This window comes from Plectropomus leopardus, chromosome 3 (assembly GCF_008729295.1).
Source record: "Plectropomus leopardus isolate mb chromosome 3, YSFRI_Pleo_2.0, whole genome shotgun sequence".
Lineage (NCBI taxonomy): Eukaryota > Metazoa > Chordata > Actinopteri > Perciformes > Serranidae > Plectropomus > Plectropomus leopardus.
The window spans coordinates 30,830,499-30,849,511 of record NC_056465.1 but is presented as its reverse complement, the minus strand read 5'-3'; the positions used below and the strand labels follow the sequence as shown (position 1 = coordinate 30,849,511).

Genomic DNA, 19,013 nt, shown 5'->3' with positions numbered 1-19,013 from the left:
TACCTTGTGTCTCTCCATAACCTCAGCTCCTTCTTTCTTCCTCTACCACACCACCTCCCCACTAACTGTCCTCCCATCATCTTTTCCTTCCCCGCTCTGTTTTCCTACCTAAGTATAGCTGTAGTTTACCTTCTCTATCTGTGCAGAACCCTCCTGTCTATCTCCCTCCCACACCTCAGTGTCTCTGCCCTTTTTTGCCAAATCCCACTCCCTCAGTATCTATCCCCCCCTCTCTCTCCCTCCCTCTCTCTCTCCCTCCCCCTCTCTCTCTCTCTCTGTCTCAGCTTGGCTGAACAGATAACTCCTGGATGCTCATGTGGGCAAGCCAGCAGCTAGCATTCTCTCTTTCCTCTCACTCCTGTGTCACACACACACACACACACACACACACACACAGAGCAGTCACATAGAAACACACCTGACTAGATGTAATTGCATAAACACACGCATATGAACACGTAGTCCTTTCCTACAAACAGACTCTTTAAGGTAATCCATGGGAGATGGATATGATATCTGGCGAAAAACGTGAAGGTCAGCCACCTTATACCGTTCACACGAAACATTGTTTCACAGGATTACGATTTTCCTCTAATACACACATATGCAGAGAAAGGGAAGAGAAGAGAGAGTGAAAAAAGATCAAGACAGACAGGGAGACAAGAGAGAAAAACAGAGAAAAGGAGAAAGAAGGGAAATTTATGCGTATTATCAGCAAAACGGGTCAAACTCGTTAAAGGCAACAAAGGCAGCTCTCTAATTGCCTGAGCACAGCTCAGCACTGCGCGGCTACAGTGGTGGCTGTACAGTACAGCAGGATGGTCTCTGGCAGTCATTGGACATACAGTAAGCCTGATTAGATTCTAAAGCCATGTGCCATTAACATATGTTGACCAACAATTTCCAAACTGCACATACATCGGATTGATGTTAGAGAGGATTAAAACGTGTTCATATGGGCGAGGGAATCTCTGAACAGAAATGATGCCAGCTCAGAGTTCAAACACATGGCTCAACAGTGAAGACAATGAGGCAGGATTTGTAGGGGATGAGATGAGCACAGTCAGGGTTCAAACTTTTTAAAAGGTGTAGCAACATCTGCTCCCATAACAACAGAGGCCTGATGAATAAAGGATTTGTAAGCACAAAAACCATGCATACGCCTTTTCCGAAATATGACCAGGTATTTATAAAGGAGGAATGTCTGAAAAAATGAGCCCACCTCACACACTCTTCAATGCAGGCACACACACGGTTGTAGTCGGAATAGCTGCGGGTAATATGGTACGAAGAAGATTACATATAAGTTGAGTGACGGAAAACAATGTTTTAAGGTAGTTTCAGTTTCACTGAGTTATTGATTCATTTTTGCAGCTTTACACTGCGATTTTTAAAATGTCAGTCAAAGACTCACTTATAAAGTTAGTCTTAAATTATTTATGAGTGATACATTTCAGCATTATTTTTTATATACATTAATCTCCTCTTGAGGATCATTTAATGTTATAACACGGAGCTCTTTGTAAGGTCAGGTGCGATATGAATAAATCACTGATTGTCCTTCTGACATTTAATAGTAATGATGATACGGATTTTATCACGACAATGATTTACAGAAATTTGATGAATTAGTGGTTCCAATGCTACAAATATCTACAGCCGTGCGTTATGATCGCTGCTCTGGCACCTTTTGAGAACCTCACCAATGCAAAACAGCCGGTGAGATTGTATTTGTCACTAGGCAGGTTCCCATTACTGATTTGTGCAAAACGATAAAACGCAATTGCGAGATGACTGCGTTTTCATTAAATGATGTGATGCAACTTCTCTAAAATTCCAAGAGGCATGGCAGTAGATTTTCGAGATATTAATAGGTTTATTTCTGCTGCAGCCACTGCACTAGCCGCCATTATTTTAAATCGAAGGTGACGTAAGCGTGTTATGCAACTGACATTGGAAAGGTAAGCCCCTGATACGTGGATAGGCCACTTATGAGAGATTTCTGAGGAGGTGATAGGTCATGATTTCAGAGGAATTGTGAATTCTGCTAACATTTGAAGAGTTATGCGATGCAATAACACCTCTTGTAGCACCTGATGCATCGTGCCTGAGGGAGCCAATTCCTACTGACACGCGCATAGCCATAGCATCATGTGACCTACAAAAGAGAAAAAAGTGTTTCCATAGCAAAATATGTCTTTTTATTAGCCTGAAATACCACCTTGTGTGAGTGTAAAAACTTTTTTGTGATAAACAGAAGTTTTTTCAAAACTAATGTGTAAATTTCCATTGGGCATATTTTAATTTCACAATATCAATTTGCACAATTTAAGGGTTAATGGAAACCAGCCTACTGACAGATGTAATGAATGGTGGAGGGGCACGTATCAATATGAAAACAGACATTTAAGGGCATTTCCACACCCGTTTATGGTGAAATGTGCATATGAAAATGTGACTTGTGTGGTGTGACTCTGCCCAGTGCCACAATGATCGAGATTTAGAGAACAGAAATCAGGCGTACACGCGGCTTTAGAAATCTAACAAAAAGAATGCATATGCATATTTCTGCTTCTGTGTGTTTTAGCCGTGAATCTACACAGAGTTTTATGCATCTGGCCCTCGGTCCTCACCAGAGTAAGAGGCAGTGGCAGTAAAAATATTCAAAATGCCTGTAACCAGCTAAGAGCTGCATCTCATAAGATAGACAGGCTGTGGGCGTTAAGTCTAGCCAATGCCAAAGCTTACACATCATAGTAACCAAGATGAATTAATGTATTTATTTTATCCATATGTTTCAGTCATGTTAAATATGTAAATCCAGTAGGATTAAATCCTTTCAATTCCACAACACATCAGGGTGGAGGCCTATGTTTTGCATATATAATGTAACATAATGTAACATAATGGTGTGCCATCACGTTCACTATTCTAGGTTCTAGGTGAAATTGCAATCCTTGCTTTAAAGACTCATTCTGTTCAGCTGGTCGACATACACCATACAGTAGGATGCTGGAGGTCAGAGTGATTTAAATAATTTGAACTTTAAACAGATTTTCTGGTCAAAAACCTGAAACCCTGAGCATTGAAGCACTGATGATAATGCTGCTTACTGTATAAAAGAGACCAGTCGGTTCTCATTCAGAAGTTGTTAAATACAGATGCTTTCTCAGTGATTACGACATCATCAACTTTAGTTGACGTGCGACGAAGCATCCTGGAACGATATGAAAGTCCACTAACAAAGCACGATATGTGACAACTTGTTGAACATGTTGGAGAGATAGAAAGAAGGGTGGAGAAGGTGGAGTACTGCACAATTTTTTTTGGTAAATTTTTAATAACTTAATCAGAATGCTAATTTGTCACTTAATATCCACCTTGCTCTGAAACACCTGATATTTTACACAAACCTGCTATATTTTTAGCAAGCTTACCCAAACGCTCCGACCCGCAGGTCATCATCACCAGGCAGCAGGACAGCAACAATTAGCATGAGTCCTACTGAAATTAATGAAATACTTGAAATACATTGAAGACAATGACAAAAAAAGGGAATTTCTTATTTTAAATTATTTTTTGACTGAATGTTTTTATAATGTATATCAATACGTTATAGTACGCATTGGCTGGATGGAGAAGAAAAGCCCAGGACCAGTCTATCATCATAGTCAACATTTTCACTGCCAGTGCCTCCTCTTACTCACATAAAGACATGATTATGGCAAAATGTTGGTTGCTCCAGAGGAAAAAAGCTTTAACTATGACCATAAGCTCAGGATCTCAATCTTCCATATTACAATATGGCTCACTGTAGTCACATGACATTGTAATCAGATGTTGATGTCTGTAAATGACACAGTCTCCTCTGAAAAGGCGTCAATACGTCTGGAGGTGAATTTGTTAGACACATCTCGACTGGAATGAGATTAGCTTTGACCCAAATGCACAAAACAGAACGCAGTGACCTGTCTCACATACTATCTCCCATACTTATTTATCTGCGAACACCAGGGTGGATGTGTGTGGATATGCGACTGTGTCGTAACGACAGAGAGAAGGTAGAGGCAGATGGAACAGAAAGATGAAACTGGACCCCCCTCCAAAGACGAAACATCACGGCATAACCATAGCTATCAAAGCATGCCAATCTTCAATAACTCTGATGTATCAGAATATCCAGTGCCTGACAGATGTGGAAAGAGTACAAGAGCAAGTGGAGACAAGGAGAGATGGTTTATGAGAGAGAATATATATCGAATCTGAAAACTCTGTATGTGCAAACACATGCGGAGGAGTTCTGACAATGTGACAGGCCGTTCTTATTGTATTCTCATATGTAAATAAAGTGAAAAAGAGACAGAAACAGAGGGAGACACTGCTGAGCAAGATCACAACTTAAATCTAGGTGACAGGTTGACTTGTGAGCGGGTGTGTATGTGTGCATAAGCGTATGTGTGTGCATGTTAACCCGCAGGGGGTTAGATATAAAGATGTGCTCTGTTGAAATGTCACACATGTTTATGCTTTCATCAGGGTGTGTAACTTTGCGGGCTTTTGCCTCTGGGAGGATCCATCATATTTCATCATATTTCATTAACACGTTTCATGCATCTGCTGACATATATACGCGTGCGCGCACACACACACACACACACATACAGGGGATTTCCCCTTAGAACAGGGGGGAAGTAAGGGGTATGCCACCCCACCTCTGAGTGAACATCGCTGTGGGCCCTGCTGCCAGTCTGCAATCACTGTGCTCTATCAGTCCTGACATCCAGTACACAACAGTATCACACACGTCACCACAATACTGTTTTTTCCAATTAAGTCTTTTAAAGATATGCTACACTCATGCTGTGATTCTGAAATTCTTTTATCTTTAACTGTTACATGTTGTTTGTCTGCAACTTTGCTTAAAAGTGCTGCTGTCTTTGGCCAGGACACTCAAAGAGGATTTTCCTGATAAAATACATTTTAAACAAATTATTACAAACAAAAAACACAACCTTTGTGTTAGTTAAATAGTAATATAATGATTGTATTGATCCCAATTTAATGGTTTTAAATAGATGATAATGGTCATAGCAAGTTCTGGTATTGCACAAATGTATATGACAATGTGCAGACAATCGTTCATTTAGTTAAAAAAAAACAATTAAACAGACAAAGCAATCATAAATTCATTAATCAATCTAGTATTTTGTGAATGTTTGAATGTTTCATAATAGGAACATAATTTGTGTCCGAGAAGTAATTAAGGGAGGTTATTAGCAGAAGAATATTAACAGGGTCTTAGTGGAGGTGACAGGAGGCAGCGGTGATAACGTGAGCAGCAACATTACACATTTTTCTCTAGTTTTTGTTTGCATGTAGCTTTGTTTTATTTAACTATAAATTTATTTTGTGCAGTTAATGACTCAAGAACGAAAAATGTAATGTTATAAAAGAAGATCTGGTGCATGTATAAGTAAATATTACATAAAATAATTAAAAATTAAGATGCTAAAAGTTTTTTTTTCTTTTTTCATCTCTAGCCAAACAGTTCCCTACCCCTAACCAAGTGAGCTACAACTCTGCTATTTACTGTCTTCATGTATATATTCCTCTGATAAGCTTTTTTAAAGATGTTTCTTACAAATTTAAAATTTTTTTATGTTGTTTTTTAAACACACTTTCTTTATTTTTTGTGTGCCAAAACAACCTGTGATGAGACGCTGCGTGTCACATGTGGTCAGAGTCCAGGCTGAGTGACAGACCGCACCCCGTGGAGCTGATGGGGATTCAGCTTTTCTAAGAGCTATAAATGACTTCCACATAAAACATGGGCATTTGAAATCATGCTGTAATGAAGACCACAGTGTGTTTCCACTGACCTGCTTTTATGTGCATTTTCAATTTGTGCATAAAATTCAAGTCCACAAGTCCAAAGCTGCAATAAAGTTGGTGCGAAAAGTTGGTGCAATTAACAAATAAATCATGACATACAGAAGGCATGCAGCTTAATCACATATTGCTGCAGAGATGAAAAGTCACGGCAGAATAAAACATTGGATATGCAGAGCCATGAGTTTCCTTAAGTTAAAAAAAAAAGGAAACATGAAGGCTATATTTACATCATGTTTTTTTTTTAACATTTCCACTGTTCGAGATTTGATTGCTGCTCTTTTAACTATGTTACTGAGTTTATATATTGTTTCATTGTGCCCTTGCCTGCAATCACTAAATGGCATGCAATATGAGAACTGATGCAACCAGCTGTTGAGGTCAATGCCCCCAACAGAGTAACACATTGAACATGCTCATATTTTTGGTGAAGGGTGACCAGAATGCATCATCATTTGAAACTTATGAACTTAATCGCTAGCTTCATTTACTCTCACAACAGTAAACAAGGCTCATTTTACAGCACCCAGCATGCCAACACAACACTTCCCACATCAAACTGGGTTTTCCTTCTGTTCTAACGCTAATGGCACTTCAGAAAATGTAGCTGCCAGTGCTGCTGAAGCCAGTTAATATAGATATTTGAAGGATAAATCTCTACAGACTCCAATGGAATTTGGGATTTTTTTAAAAATATTTTCACAGAAATAGTGCTCATGGGATCAGAAAAGACTAAATGTCAGCCACATCTGTAAAAATAAATTTACAGCCAATGATGTTTGCAAAATTTTTATTCATAGAAATTGATGTAATAAATGTAAACCAGTTCAAGTTTTGGAACCGTGAACTTCAAATTCAAACTGTTAACTAGAACAAGCACAACACTGCCTCTCGACGCACATTAATTAGCTTTTTCTATAAAAACTTACAACCTATAAAACAAATCTAAAATCTAAGAACACCAAATTGATCCTTGCAGAGAACGATCGTCTTGTGTCGTCTAGAAGACAACTCATGTAAAACACATCATAAGACACAATGCTAAATTGCAAGACCTGTAATAAAGCTACAGCCAGGTATTTCCTTACTCTTCAGGAGCACAATCATGTAACAGCCATACATGAAATTTCATTTTGAACATCTACAATCAAAAGACATTTATCCATCCTCTATTTCTGCACCCTATCATTTCATAACAGTGAAAAAGACATGATTACACATTATGTTTAACACAACGTGCTTCTGAAACACACACAGCACACACAACTCCACAGCATTTCTTCAAATGTCTATGAGCTTTATAAAAAACCTTGTTTAGACGAACACTCACACACCAAGAGACAAATCACAGCTGCAGACAGCCCGTACATCTGCACTTATCTGTAGAGAAATGCATCAAGAGTGTAAAACTCAAACAGAAAAATCATACATCGTGTGAGCTGAAGAGCTGATAAGAGTATTTGCACTAAACTATATTTCTCCTGACTACCCTCTTTTCTGCTGAACCAAAGAGTTATGATACTTACCTCGCTCAACCTCTGGTGACTCACTCATCGAGAGGGGTTAGGGGAGGAAAAGGTGTGTGTGTGTGTGTGTGTGCGTGTGTGAGAGAGAGAGAGAGAGAGAGAGAGGAGAGGGGGGTGCTGGTAGTACTGAAAGGGGAAAGGAGGGCAGAGGAGGTGGAACAAGTCAAGCTGTATTCTCAATATTGTAAATAATGCAAGACGGGCTGTTTCTCATGGATGTTGTCTTCATTCATTTTTAACTGGTTCAGTTACACTGTAGTACTCTAGCTCTCTCTCTCTCTCACTCTCAGAGCGTGCCAGCCTGCATATCTGGTCATGTACAGGTGTACGAGTGCAGGCCATGCATGTATTTAATGTGATAAACTCACCTTTAAGTTGAGGTCACAGAAAAACAAGCAGGTTAATGGCTCGCTGCTAATTGTTTTTTTTGATTGCTGAGGTTAATTGAAGCTTAAAAATCCACTTTAAAACAGATATTGGTGTTGACTTACTTGCACTCTCTCACGTGCACTGCTTCATTGGCAGTGATTCAGGAAAAAAGTCTTCATGGGCTTTATGGATTTATATAAAACTTGCATCTAAAACTGGAATTACCACGCCCCAGTCAAGTAGCACTTACAGTTTGCACCCGTGTCTGTAAAAACATGGGTGCTTCACACACATCGTCCCCCAGCAGCACAGTTTCAACACCCAAGATTCTGACCAAATGTCTCCCCTACTGTCCTGAGATATGATGTTGAACAATGGCCAGAAATGTGTTTTTGCAGCATATTATGATGCCACAATGAAGCTGACCTTTGACCTTTTGAATATAAAATTTCAGCACTTTAGGCATTTCTGTGAAATATCCTAATTAGCCTAAGATTTACAGAGTTATAATCAAAAACATGTTTTGTAAGGTCAGACACAAGGTCATGGTGACCTTTGACCACCAAATTGTAATCAGTTCATTGTTAAGTCCAAGTGGATGTTTTGGTCTAATTTTAAGAAATTCAAGGTGCTATTGAGATCATTGAACATGGAGATCGTGTTCAGAAGAATGAGACTGATGCAAGGTCACAGTGACCTTGACTTTTGATTACTGAAATTTGATCACTTCATCCTTAAGTCTAAGAGAAAGTTTGTGCCAAAATTTAAAAAAAATCTCTCAAGGCATTCTTTAGAGCATGTCTTGACAAGAATAAGAAAGATGAGATCACAGTGATCTTGACCTTTGACCACCAAAATCTAATAATTTCATCATTGAGTCCAAGTGAATGTTTATACCAGATTTGAAGAAAATTCCTCAAGGCATTCTTGAGATATCTCGTTCATGAGATTGGGATGGACAGACAGCTGAACATACGAACAGACAACCCAAAAACATAATGTGCCGGCCATGTGTATCACCAGTGCAGAGGCATAAAAAATCCTTAACTTCATTGCTTTGATACGAGCTACCAACTGAAAAGCCCACTGCCTCATAAAATCGCCCCAATTACTGTCACAGTGTTGCTTAAGGATTTGTCTCTCAGTGACTCTGCCAAGCGTCTTTTGACTTTCTTGTCTCAAATTTTCATGTTGACAAACCAAGAATGAGCAACATCACAAAAAACAACAGATGCTGTCGGTATTTTAGAGCGGATTTTCCCTTTAAGGCCGTGCCACAAAATTCCCAAACACAAGGCTGAAAGCAAGGACACAGCAGGACCTCCAGTCCTCTGTGTGCTCTCTGAAGCTCGACAACACAGCTAACTGCATTACATTAGTTCATATGGTCAAACACACTGTTGATGAAACCATCTAACCTCCACCCCAGCCTTAACTCACAGCGTGTGTGTGTATGTGTGTGTTGGAGAGAGAAAGTGTGTGTCTGTGTCGGTGTGTGTCTACGTGTGCTCCGGTTGGTGAGTGAGGGCTGCCTGGGGCTCATTGCTCATCTCAGTGGGTATAAATAGAAAAATAGAGAGCCAGGAATATAAGAGCATCATAGTGTGTCTGTGGGGTGTCTGTAGGGTGGAGAGGCTGCTCCGAGCTTTAGAAAAAAAAGAAAAAAAAGACAGATCTGATAGCAGGTGGATGGGCTGCAGCATTCAAAGCTAAACAAATGTTGAATCTAATAGCAAGTTCGGCTTGTCAAATTGAAAAAGCATCAGCAGGCTGTAGAACTGTGGCAGTCTCACAACACAATACTAAATCAAAACGTTGCAGATATGATTTCACTTTACCAAGAATTGATTTTTAAAAGCAGGGGCCATTTCTTTTTACAAACTGTGCCTACATGGTGCTGCTCTTAGTGATGTTTGTTAGTTTATTCATTTTCAACAGGTTCAAAACAACACTTTGAGCAGCACTTGTCTGTTGTTGCTGTGTGTTGCCTCAGCACCCCCTGGTTTGTTTTGGCATTGTTTCCCCGTGCACTCACTCAAGTTTTTGTGTGATTAATGTCATGTGTGAAGATGACTGCTGTGTATCTTATGTGAGATTTTATTGTAATCTGTTTTACTCGCTCTGGCATTATTTGCTATGTGTGCTGATTTAAGCTGCGTCAAAATTCACTTCCTCATTCACTCTATATAACAGACACTCAGTTATTTAATTTATTCTGTGCAGTAAATTGACATTCATGACACTCATCATCGTGTATCATTATTTACAGATACAGAGTCTCACAAAGGTAATTTCTTCACCCATAAAATGCAACATATTGCTCTGTGGAGTTGTTGAAAGTCATTAATATGTCATAGACACTACTTTATTAATTCTTTTGTGTGAATTTTTGCAGGCATTATATATTACTTTAAAAAGATTTTTTTCCTTTTTCCTGTTGTGTGACTTATCGGTCCAGGTAGTTTTGGTGTAAACTGCTGAGTGTTGCAGATTTCAGCCATAGAGATGTCTGCCTTTTCTTAAATTTAATGGAACTATATAGCACTCCGCTTCTGGTGCTCATAGTGCTAAAAAAATACATTTGAAGAACTCATCAGCACTGTCTCTTTGCAGAAATCATGACCCCGTTATTCAAGATAATCCACAGACTTTGTTATAAGTGGCATCATGTAGGAACTATTTTCTCTCCACCAAACTACACCCCCCCCCCCAACCGTATCACTGTGCAGAAAGAAGCGTGGATTTACTGCTAGCTCACCTCACACCACTGAGCTAGCTAATGCTAAAGTTCAGCTGAGGACGACGTCATTAACGTTTACATCTTGCGCTGTCATGAGCCTCTCAACCACGAGTAGATGCATGTTCCCTTTTTCATTTTAGGGTGAACTGTCCCTTTAAATTCACACAAATTTGGCCCTCGAATAAAATGGCGGAGTAGACAGGTGAGTGATTTTAGACATAGCCATAGATTTGGTTTCACAGCAGGTGAGCAAAAGGTCGAACCTCGCAGAACAGATAGCTGGTTACAGTGTGATTACAGGGCAATGTTACTCAAATGATGACGTGTGTGAAACACACAAACAGCGCTACGAGAATTGGATTACATACCTGGACGTCACCACACCTGGTGTCCATATCACTCCTCAAAGACGGATAATGCACCTGTAGAAGAGAGGTGGGGGGACACGGGGGGGAGAGAGGCATATCATTAAGAAAAAGCACTTGTCAGGTAGCCCATTAGAGTACCATTACAATACCAATCTCTGCTCCCCATCTATCCCTCTCACAGTGTGTGAGTGTGTGTGTGTGTGTGTGTGCGTAATTCTCTTTGTGTGCCTCTAGTCACCAGCGGGGAGATGAGATCATTACCTGTGACTGTGAGGCTAATGTCACACTCAGCCTCAAAACACACACACACACACACACACACACACACACACACAGAAAGAGAGGGCAACAAGCACACACACACACACGCGCGCACACAGACACACACTGAGACTAAACAGGCTAATGTGACAAAAGTACAGTGACCGCAGGGCTTGTCTCCATTTGGATAAGGCAGCCTGTTTTACAACGTGCTTCCAACTCTGCCAGACAAGAGAAACAAGAGGATAGAGAGAAGAGGGAGAAATGACAGAAGCATGAACAGAGGGGCATCTAATTGGAGACATGGTGGGAACGAGCAACGATCTCTCTGTTTCTGGTGGAAAGGAAAAAAAGGCGAGCTGCACTGTACGGAGAAAAAGGTGCAGCTGCAGACATAATGTATGGCTCAGAATAAGCTCATTAGCAGTGGTGGGGATGTGAATGACAGATACGGGGAGATGTAGAGAGGGATGATGGGAGGGGTGGAAATGGGTCAGAAGGTGGAGATGACTGGCCTGGCCTCTAATTAACTTCTCCATCAGCCTTATGGCTCTTACTTCCTATTACCTATGCAATAGCACAACTGCAACAACATGACACTGTCTGGTGTGTGTGTGTGTATGTGTGTGTGTGTGTGTGTGTGTAAAGGCAGGAATTCTCTGTTGCAACTTAAGCACACACAGATATGGTGTCATGTGGAGAAGTTGTGATTGCTTAAATACTTATATAGATTTTGAATTTCAGTTCGAGTGAATAATTTCAAATTTGTTTTACAAAACAAAGTAGGATCAACCAATGAGCTTGTTTTTGATCTGCTGGGCAACACGCGACACACTGAGGAGATCTGGGTCACTTGAGTTATTTCAAGTTTTGCCAGTCTGGTCCAGTGTACGAGTTTAAAACCAGTTTGATTGTATTTTAACTGGCTAAGAATCTCGATTCTCGTTTTTAACGATTCATAATCGATTCAAAAATTCTAAACGTCGATTATAGACTATATTTACTAAAAATAGTCTATCCTTAACCCTCTAAATGTTTATCATTTAGAAAAGTCTGAATAATTTTGAGACTGTTTGTCGCCTTACTGTCGTCGCCGCTGAAAGCTGCCGGCTGCGCCGTTCAGACGGATGTCTCCAATGCATCGTAGCTCTTTCTGAAGCCTCAGTATCCAGCCTGGGTGTTTTTACGCGACCTTGTTCAATTAATACATACCGACAGATCTGATATTGGGTGTGTTCCGTCAGTATTTTATCCAAATTTCGATGATAAAAGTACATTAGCATCGATGCTAAACGCCATATTGGTTTCCCATGGTTCCCCGGAGAGGTCAGAGGTTTGTTTCGGTCTTGTCCACCAATCGGAAGACGATCGCACGCTTTATATCCGTATACGTATGCCATACGTCATCTGGAGCAAACTGCACTGTGATTGGTCTAATCCATCTGTCGCTCTGTGTTATTGGTAGCGCCTCCTGTATTAGAATAACTCTGGCAGCCCCTATAATAAGAGACAACGGTAAATCAGGAGACAGTCTAACAAGCAGCAGGGCCTCACACAGGGCCTGTTCACTGTTGAAGAGCAGGCAGGAGAATCGGGCCCCTCTCTGAAGTGTCAGGAGTGTGATGTGGCCCTCTGCATCATCACAGATAGGAGCTGCTTTGCAGAATGGCACAGATAATGGGATACACAAACAACTGCAAAAAATGATTGGACTTTTTTTTTTTGGAAAAGTGTGTCCATTTTTTTTAACAATGATTACAATTTTTATTTTTTCACTTTCTGATTCCCAACACTTGGGGAGGAGGTTTTCGACAACAAAAAGCTTGTACATAATAAAACCTCCATAATTTCATACACATTTTGCTTTCATAACATAATATGCCACTGGCAAAACAAACTGGAGTAGATCCTGAAATTACACCTCCTATATTTTGAATCGGGAATCAATTTTGAATCGGAAATCATTTTGAATAGATTCAAACCCCTAATCATTATGTTCCACTCATGAGCAGCAGCACCTGCTATAATTCAATATACTGGACTGGAGTCAAGTGTGTGGCTTAATATCAAACCGGTTTAAACCCAAACTCCACCGCCAGTCTCTGCAACCACAGAACCCTTCTCTAGGTAAATCTGCAGAGATGTTAACATTCATCTTTACAGAAATGTAATTATCACATAAGCTTTCAGAGGGAGGCAGCAAAGTGAGTGTGTGGGATATTTTTAACGTTATATCATGGAAGCTTATCCAGAGACTTCATTGCTTTATGAATCTGGTAAATTATTGTAATGCACACCATTAAAACACCATGACCTCACAGCAGGCTTATTAAAGGCTCCAATTATGAACAATAATAACATTTCAAGGGTTGTATAATCATGAAATCTGCCTCTCCTCTCTCTTTCTTTCCCCCCGTTACTATACGTGTTCCCTTTATGTCGCCTGTTTCCAGAGGGGAAAGTGTAATGTATACTGCAAACACTCTATACTTACTCATTGTTGTGCTTCATAAATTGAATTCTCCTTCCATACAGCATGAAAATAAAGCTAGAGGTGCACTCTGTGTTTATTCTTGTGCTGCTCAGATGCACAACAACAAACTGTGTCAGCACACACTTCACCCCCCACACTGAAATACATATGGTAATGCTGTGGCTGGCTCTCTCCTCCTACAGCACTCCTCCCCCTCGCCAGTCATCTCTGCTTTCTTCTCTCTTTTTAATTGTCTCTTTCGATCTAGATTTGTTTTCAATTTCAATTACTTAAGCGTCACATTAGCATTACTGGTAAGCACAAACAGTATTAACAACGCAATTTACAAAACATGTAATTTCACCCTCTCTCTCTCTTTCTTTCACACTGCCGCTCTCTCTCTCGCCTCCCAAACACACACTATGTGTCCCTCTCATAATCATGTTGCAATCATGTGAAAAAGCGTAGGAATATTAAATATTAACTGCACATTCATTCAGGGCAAGCAGAATATGAAATGAATTAATCATGGTGTACAAGGCTGTCTAGATTCTTATCCTTTATCCTTATCTGCCGCCGTGTGCTGTGAGGATGCTTCGCAGGAAATTAGCAGGGGCCAATGAGAGGGGCCAGTGTGTGAAACTGTATGTATGGATACACCATATATGTGTGAGAGTGTGTATGCATGGGTGAATGTGTGAGAATGCAAAACCTGTTACTAAATGCCACTTTATACCACTTATTCATCCCACAAATGTTTCTATGACAGTAAATACAATTAATTAAAGGAGCAATACACCATTTACTAGTACTGGGTGGTATCTGCTGAGCCAGTGAAAACAGTTTTGCACTCGCAGCTGCGAAAATGACCCTGATGATGTCACAGTGAACCTATTAAGTGAAACTGACCATTAGTCAGGAAGGACATAGCCATACATTTTCTGCTTTTGGCTGAGATAAACGGCATAGTGCTGTAACAGTTATCTATGGTTTATTTACAAGGCTTTAATTTTTGAGTATTCTACAGTAATGCTGTTTATTTTGTTATTTGTTAACAAAAACAAACATTTATGATTCCAAAGGGGGTTGGTTTAATATTGTTTTATCTATACACTCTTTGTGACATAATAACAGCTTGTGACAATTTTTCTATCATGGCTAAATTACAGACCTGCATAAACACTAATAATAATAGGCTCCGAACCCGAGACGGCACCAGACAAAGCACTGGGAAACAGACGTTCAGGAAAATTGTACTGGCCCCAACAAATTTATTATTTCAGATCTATAATTATTCTTTTTTTATTGTCATTTCTCAGCACTCACATACAATGAAACAGAATTTGTCCTCTGCACTGAACCATCCTGTACACTAATCAAAAAAATAAAAAGAAAAATATCCAATATTATATTTACACTAAACAGCTAACCTGCTTTAGATCACAACCCTATCAACATCCTGACCACGGACCAATCACTGGGAAAAGGATCCAAAAAAAAAAGTATATATTTTAATGAGGTTAGTAGAATTGTTTTATTGCCCCAGGCTTTCCATTTCTTTTCTAGTTTTTGAAACCTGACTTCTATCAATCATTTACGAAACTAAACATTAGCTGATTTTAGCTAAATTTTATTATATAAAATTGATTTTATCCCAAGTGATATCTGACACCTCTGGCGAGACACCTGTGTGATGATCACTGGAATTAAAACTAAAGATTGTCTTTCATTAGAAAAACAATCCACAAACTATTAATTGGCTCCTGTGATTATGAATGCAATTTTTTTGTCAGATAGACCTCATCAGTCATTAACTACTTTTCAGCTTTTTAATTGGTAGCAGAAACAGTATTTCATTACTTTGAAGTGTTTTTATGACATATTCAGAGTAGTTTCTTTGTTATTCAACTAAATACCAAATAATATTAAAGTATATAACAGAGCCGATTTTGGCAGCCTGCCTGTTAACCAGCACAGGTCATGGAAATATTATCTCTTAAGATGAAATGTGCAACAAAGCTAGAGTTGCACTATGTTCCAGAAGTGTAGTATCCTGCATTTTGAATAGGGACAAGTCAGGGTCTCTCTGCTGATCCAATTTCAACATTATTTTTTAGCCTCACAGAAATCCCCCAACTTTATAAAATAGTGTCTCTTTGTCATTCACAGCGACAAAATTTTATCCAAAATGTAAAAAGTAAAATAAAATAAAACATATTGTGGAACACAAAAGAAATGGAAAATCTCAAAGAATCTCTTTCGGAGCCACACTTCAGGACGAGCACAACTTTGAGTTCAGAATGATTCTCTCATCCATCTCTCTCTCTCTTCATCTCTCTAGCATGTCTATCTCTCTATCTCTCACGCTTGATGGCCCCCCTGCATGCTCCTAATAACCCATGATGAGTCCTCCACACTTGAGCACCCTCCCATCAGACACCCGCTGAGACTCAAACACACACAAACACACACACACAAACATGTGCACACACTCTACCCCTCTGTGTCGGACATACAGGGGTGTGGATGATGACAGTCATCAGCGGGGCAATTAATGGGCCCGTCCCCTGGTCACAATACAACAGAGAGTAGAAAAACATTAGCCAGTGTGGCTGGATCCAAATGGTATAATTAGCCTAGCATGCTGTTCCTCACTTGGACCTAAAACCTAAAAGCACAGCCAGCACTGATGCAAAGACGTGGTGAAGGAGGGAAACCAGGGAGAGTGTAGAGAGAATTGGGATATGAGGGAGTACAGGCAAACACACACCATTCAAAGATAAGATAAGGAGGCTGAAAATAGTAAAGAGATGAGCACACAACAGCTCTGTAGTAATATGCAGCCTGAATCTGGCTCTGTTTTACTCTAAAAGAGGGAGAGATCGGGGAGTGGAGGGAGCACCAGAGCAGAGTCAGCCTGGAGAGAGTGATGGAGGTAAGAAAGAGAACCGAGAGAGAGGCATAAAGGAGAGGTGGACGGCGGGAGGGAGAGGAGAGCGGTGTAGACACGGGACCATGCTCGTAGCATACTGATGCTGCTGTAAGACACGCAGTCAGCGTGGCCTCGGCTAAGCAACCAAGCATGTGTTGCAGAGGGCTGGGCTGCCTCATGACAGTGTCTGTGTGTGTGTCTGTATCACGTGTGCATATATTATGATGTGTGAAAATAACACAACAAGATGCAGTTTGGACGAATATACACTTTATGGGAGGACACGTGTGTTTGAGTGTGCACGTGTGTGATTGTGTGTGTGTCCTGTGCTGCAGTGGGCGGTGGGTTGTTCATTATGCTGTGTGTGTCTCCTTCTGCAAAGCCTCTGTTATCACAACAGAGCCCCAGCAGCTCCTGCGCTAGCTCTGTTTCCATACCTTAGTCCCATGGGAGCTCCTATAGCATATTCTGCTCCTCAAGGACAGTATAGCAGAGCTCCGACAGAAACGCAGACCACCATAACCCCACACAGCTAGGGGTGTCACAAGAACCAATCTTTCGGTCCCAAGTCCTTGCCAAAATTCAGAATTTGTGATGATACTTGTTTTTTCTTCAATATCATAGGCACAGTTGCTATCTGGGGTGATTTTCTTCCAGACCTGACAGGAGTAGCATATGCAGTATGCCTAAATGTGTCCTAGTCTGCTGTTTAAGGACCCACCAGCATGAAGAACAATAACACTACATGGAAGATGGCAACAAGTGCAGCTGCAGCGACAATTCCTTGAATTCGACAACTTGAGTTGTCGACAAGTGAGATAGTACAAGTGGTGCATGACAGTACTTTGCATTTGAGGTAGGGGTGCATGGATATATCCATCTTAATCAGTATATCAAATCTATGGCCACTGATGCAAATTGAAAACATACATACAGTCATTTTGAAATTCCCATGGCGCATCTGTGTCACCATTTCCAACCCTTGCACAACTCTTTCCTAAACACAGACACAGTGCTAGAAACCTAGCACCAGGCTAACATGCTACTTTTCCAGTATTGCGACATGTCTAATCTCAACCAGCTTATCTCATGAGCTCCGGCTCATCAACATAAGACAATTTAAACACAGCAAGTCTGTATCCATTTCTATTTTTTTCTGAATGCTAAGGAGTAAGAATGTAAAGTTACATTTTTCTCTATAATAATCAAATGTAAGCACTTTGTATATCAACAAAAAAGAGCATGAAACGTTGCAAAAAAAAAAAAAAAGCATAAGGAAACAGAGGAACAAAGAAATAGACAAAGTCTTGCTTAAAGCACAGGGTAGCAGCTGGATGAAAAAAGGAAAAAAAATTACATCAATCATAATGTTCAAGTGTCCATGTAATTCTTTACAATTTGAATTACATTTGAAATTCTCAGTGAAACAACAAGACTAGATTCAGATGTTATTATATCTGCTCCACATTGTAAAGTGTAGCCAGAAGGCTGCCTGTATAATCTCCCTTTCTCTTCTCGCTCTATCTGACTCTGTCCAGGACCCAACAGGAGGCCTGCTCTTCCTTTGTGCCTCACTCAATCCCTCATATTCACCCGTCTCTCAGAGAGAGATCCAGAAATGGATTTCATTCATTAGCAGAGATGAGAACAGCTTGCAGGGGGGTACAAAAGTGTCTTTTTCTGCGTTTCTAAAAGTGTGCCATGTTGTGAAAAATAGAAGGAAAATTTAAAAAAAAAAAAGGAAAAGAAAAGCAAAAATGCTCCGCAATGTTCTCCTCCATCTTTAATGAAAGAGAATGAGAGGAGCCGTCGCTTTCTGTCTCCCACTGCTCCACCACAACCTGATTACTGTCTGATGATGATGGCACTACTTCCTGACATCTAATTGAAATAATTGTGTGTAATCACTTTAAAACACTGGCAGGAGACATGCGAGCGATGAGAAGTAGTTAAGAAAGGCAACGGCATTTTAATTGAATCTTCCCAGATGCATCTGATTCCATCAAACAAGTCTAAAACCACCAGGAGACAGGCACACACACAGCGGTGGCACAGTTCAATTGAGAGATGAATGGTGGGGTAATGGGTTTAGGGGCTGTGAAAGGGAGCGGGGTTTAGGTGGATATGCTTCAGCCATTCTCTCATACTCGCACACTTTATCCCACATAATCTGTAAGAAATCTTCAGAGTCCCGCACTGTATCCACGTTGACTTTCCCAGAAACGGATCTTTAATACAATGTTTCACATAAACAACCCAGGTGAGGATTTTGTACCGTTGTTGCTAATGCTTGAAAAAAACACCTTTTGTGGCTCGGCAGCACCAAAAGCCTGCAGCTTGTGATCACAAGGCAAAGACACCTTGCGGGTTTTGTTGGGATGTATTCTTAACTAAAATGCTCAGTCTGGACCTCTCTGCATAGCCGCCATCATTTCATGGGCCACGGGGCGACTCT

General features: G+C 40.3%; 1 protein-coding gene across 1 annotated transcript in view; it reads right to left on the bottom strand.

Annotated features, from left to right (window-relative positions):
• dab1a (DAB adaptor protein 1a) overlaps positions 1–19,013 on the bottom strand; it is a 294,645-nt gene that overhangs the window by 106,493 nt on the left and 169,139 nt on the right. Inside the window, exon 4 of the mRNA XM_042484070.1 lies at positions 10,893–10,946. The gene's annotated coding sequence lies outside the window, so the exon portion shown is untranslated. The remainder of the gene's footprint in view (positions 1–10,892; positions 10,947–19,013) is intronic.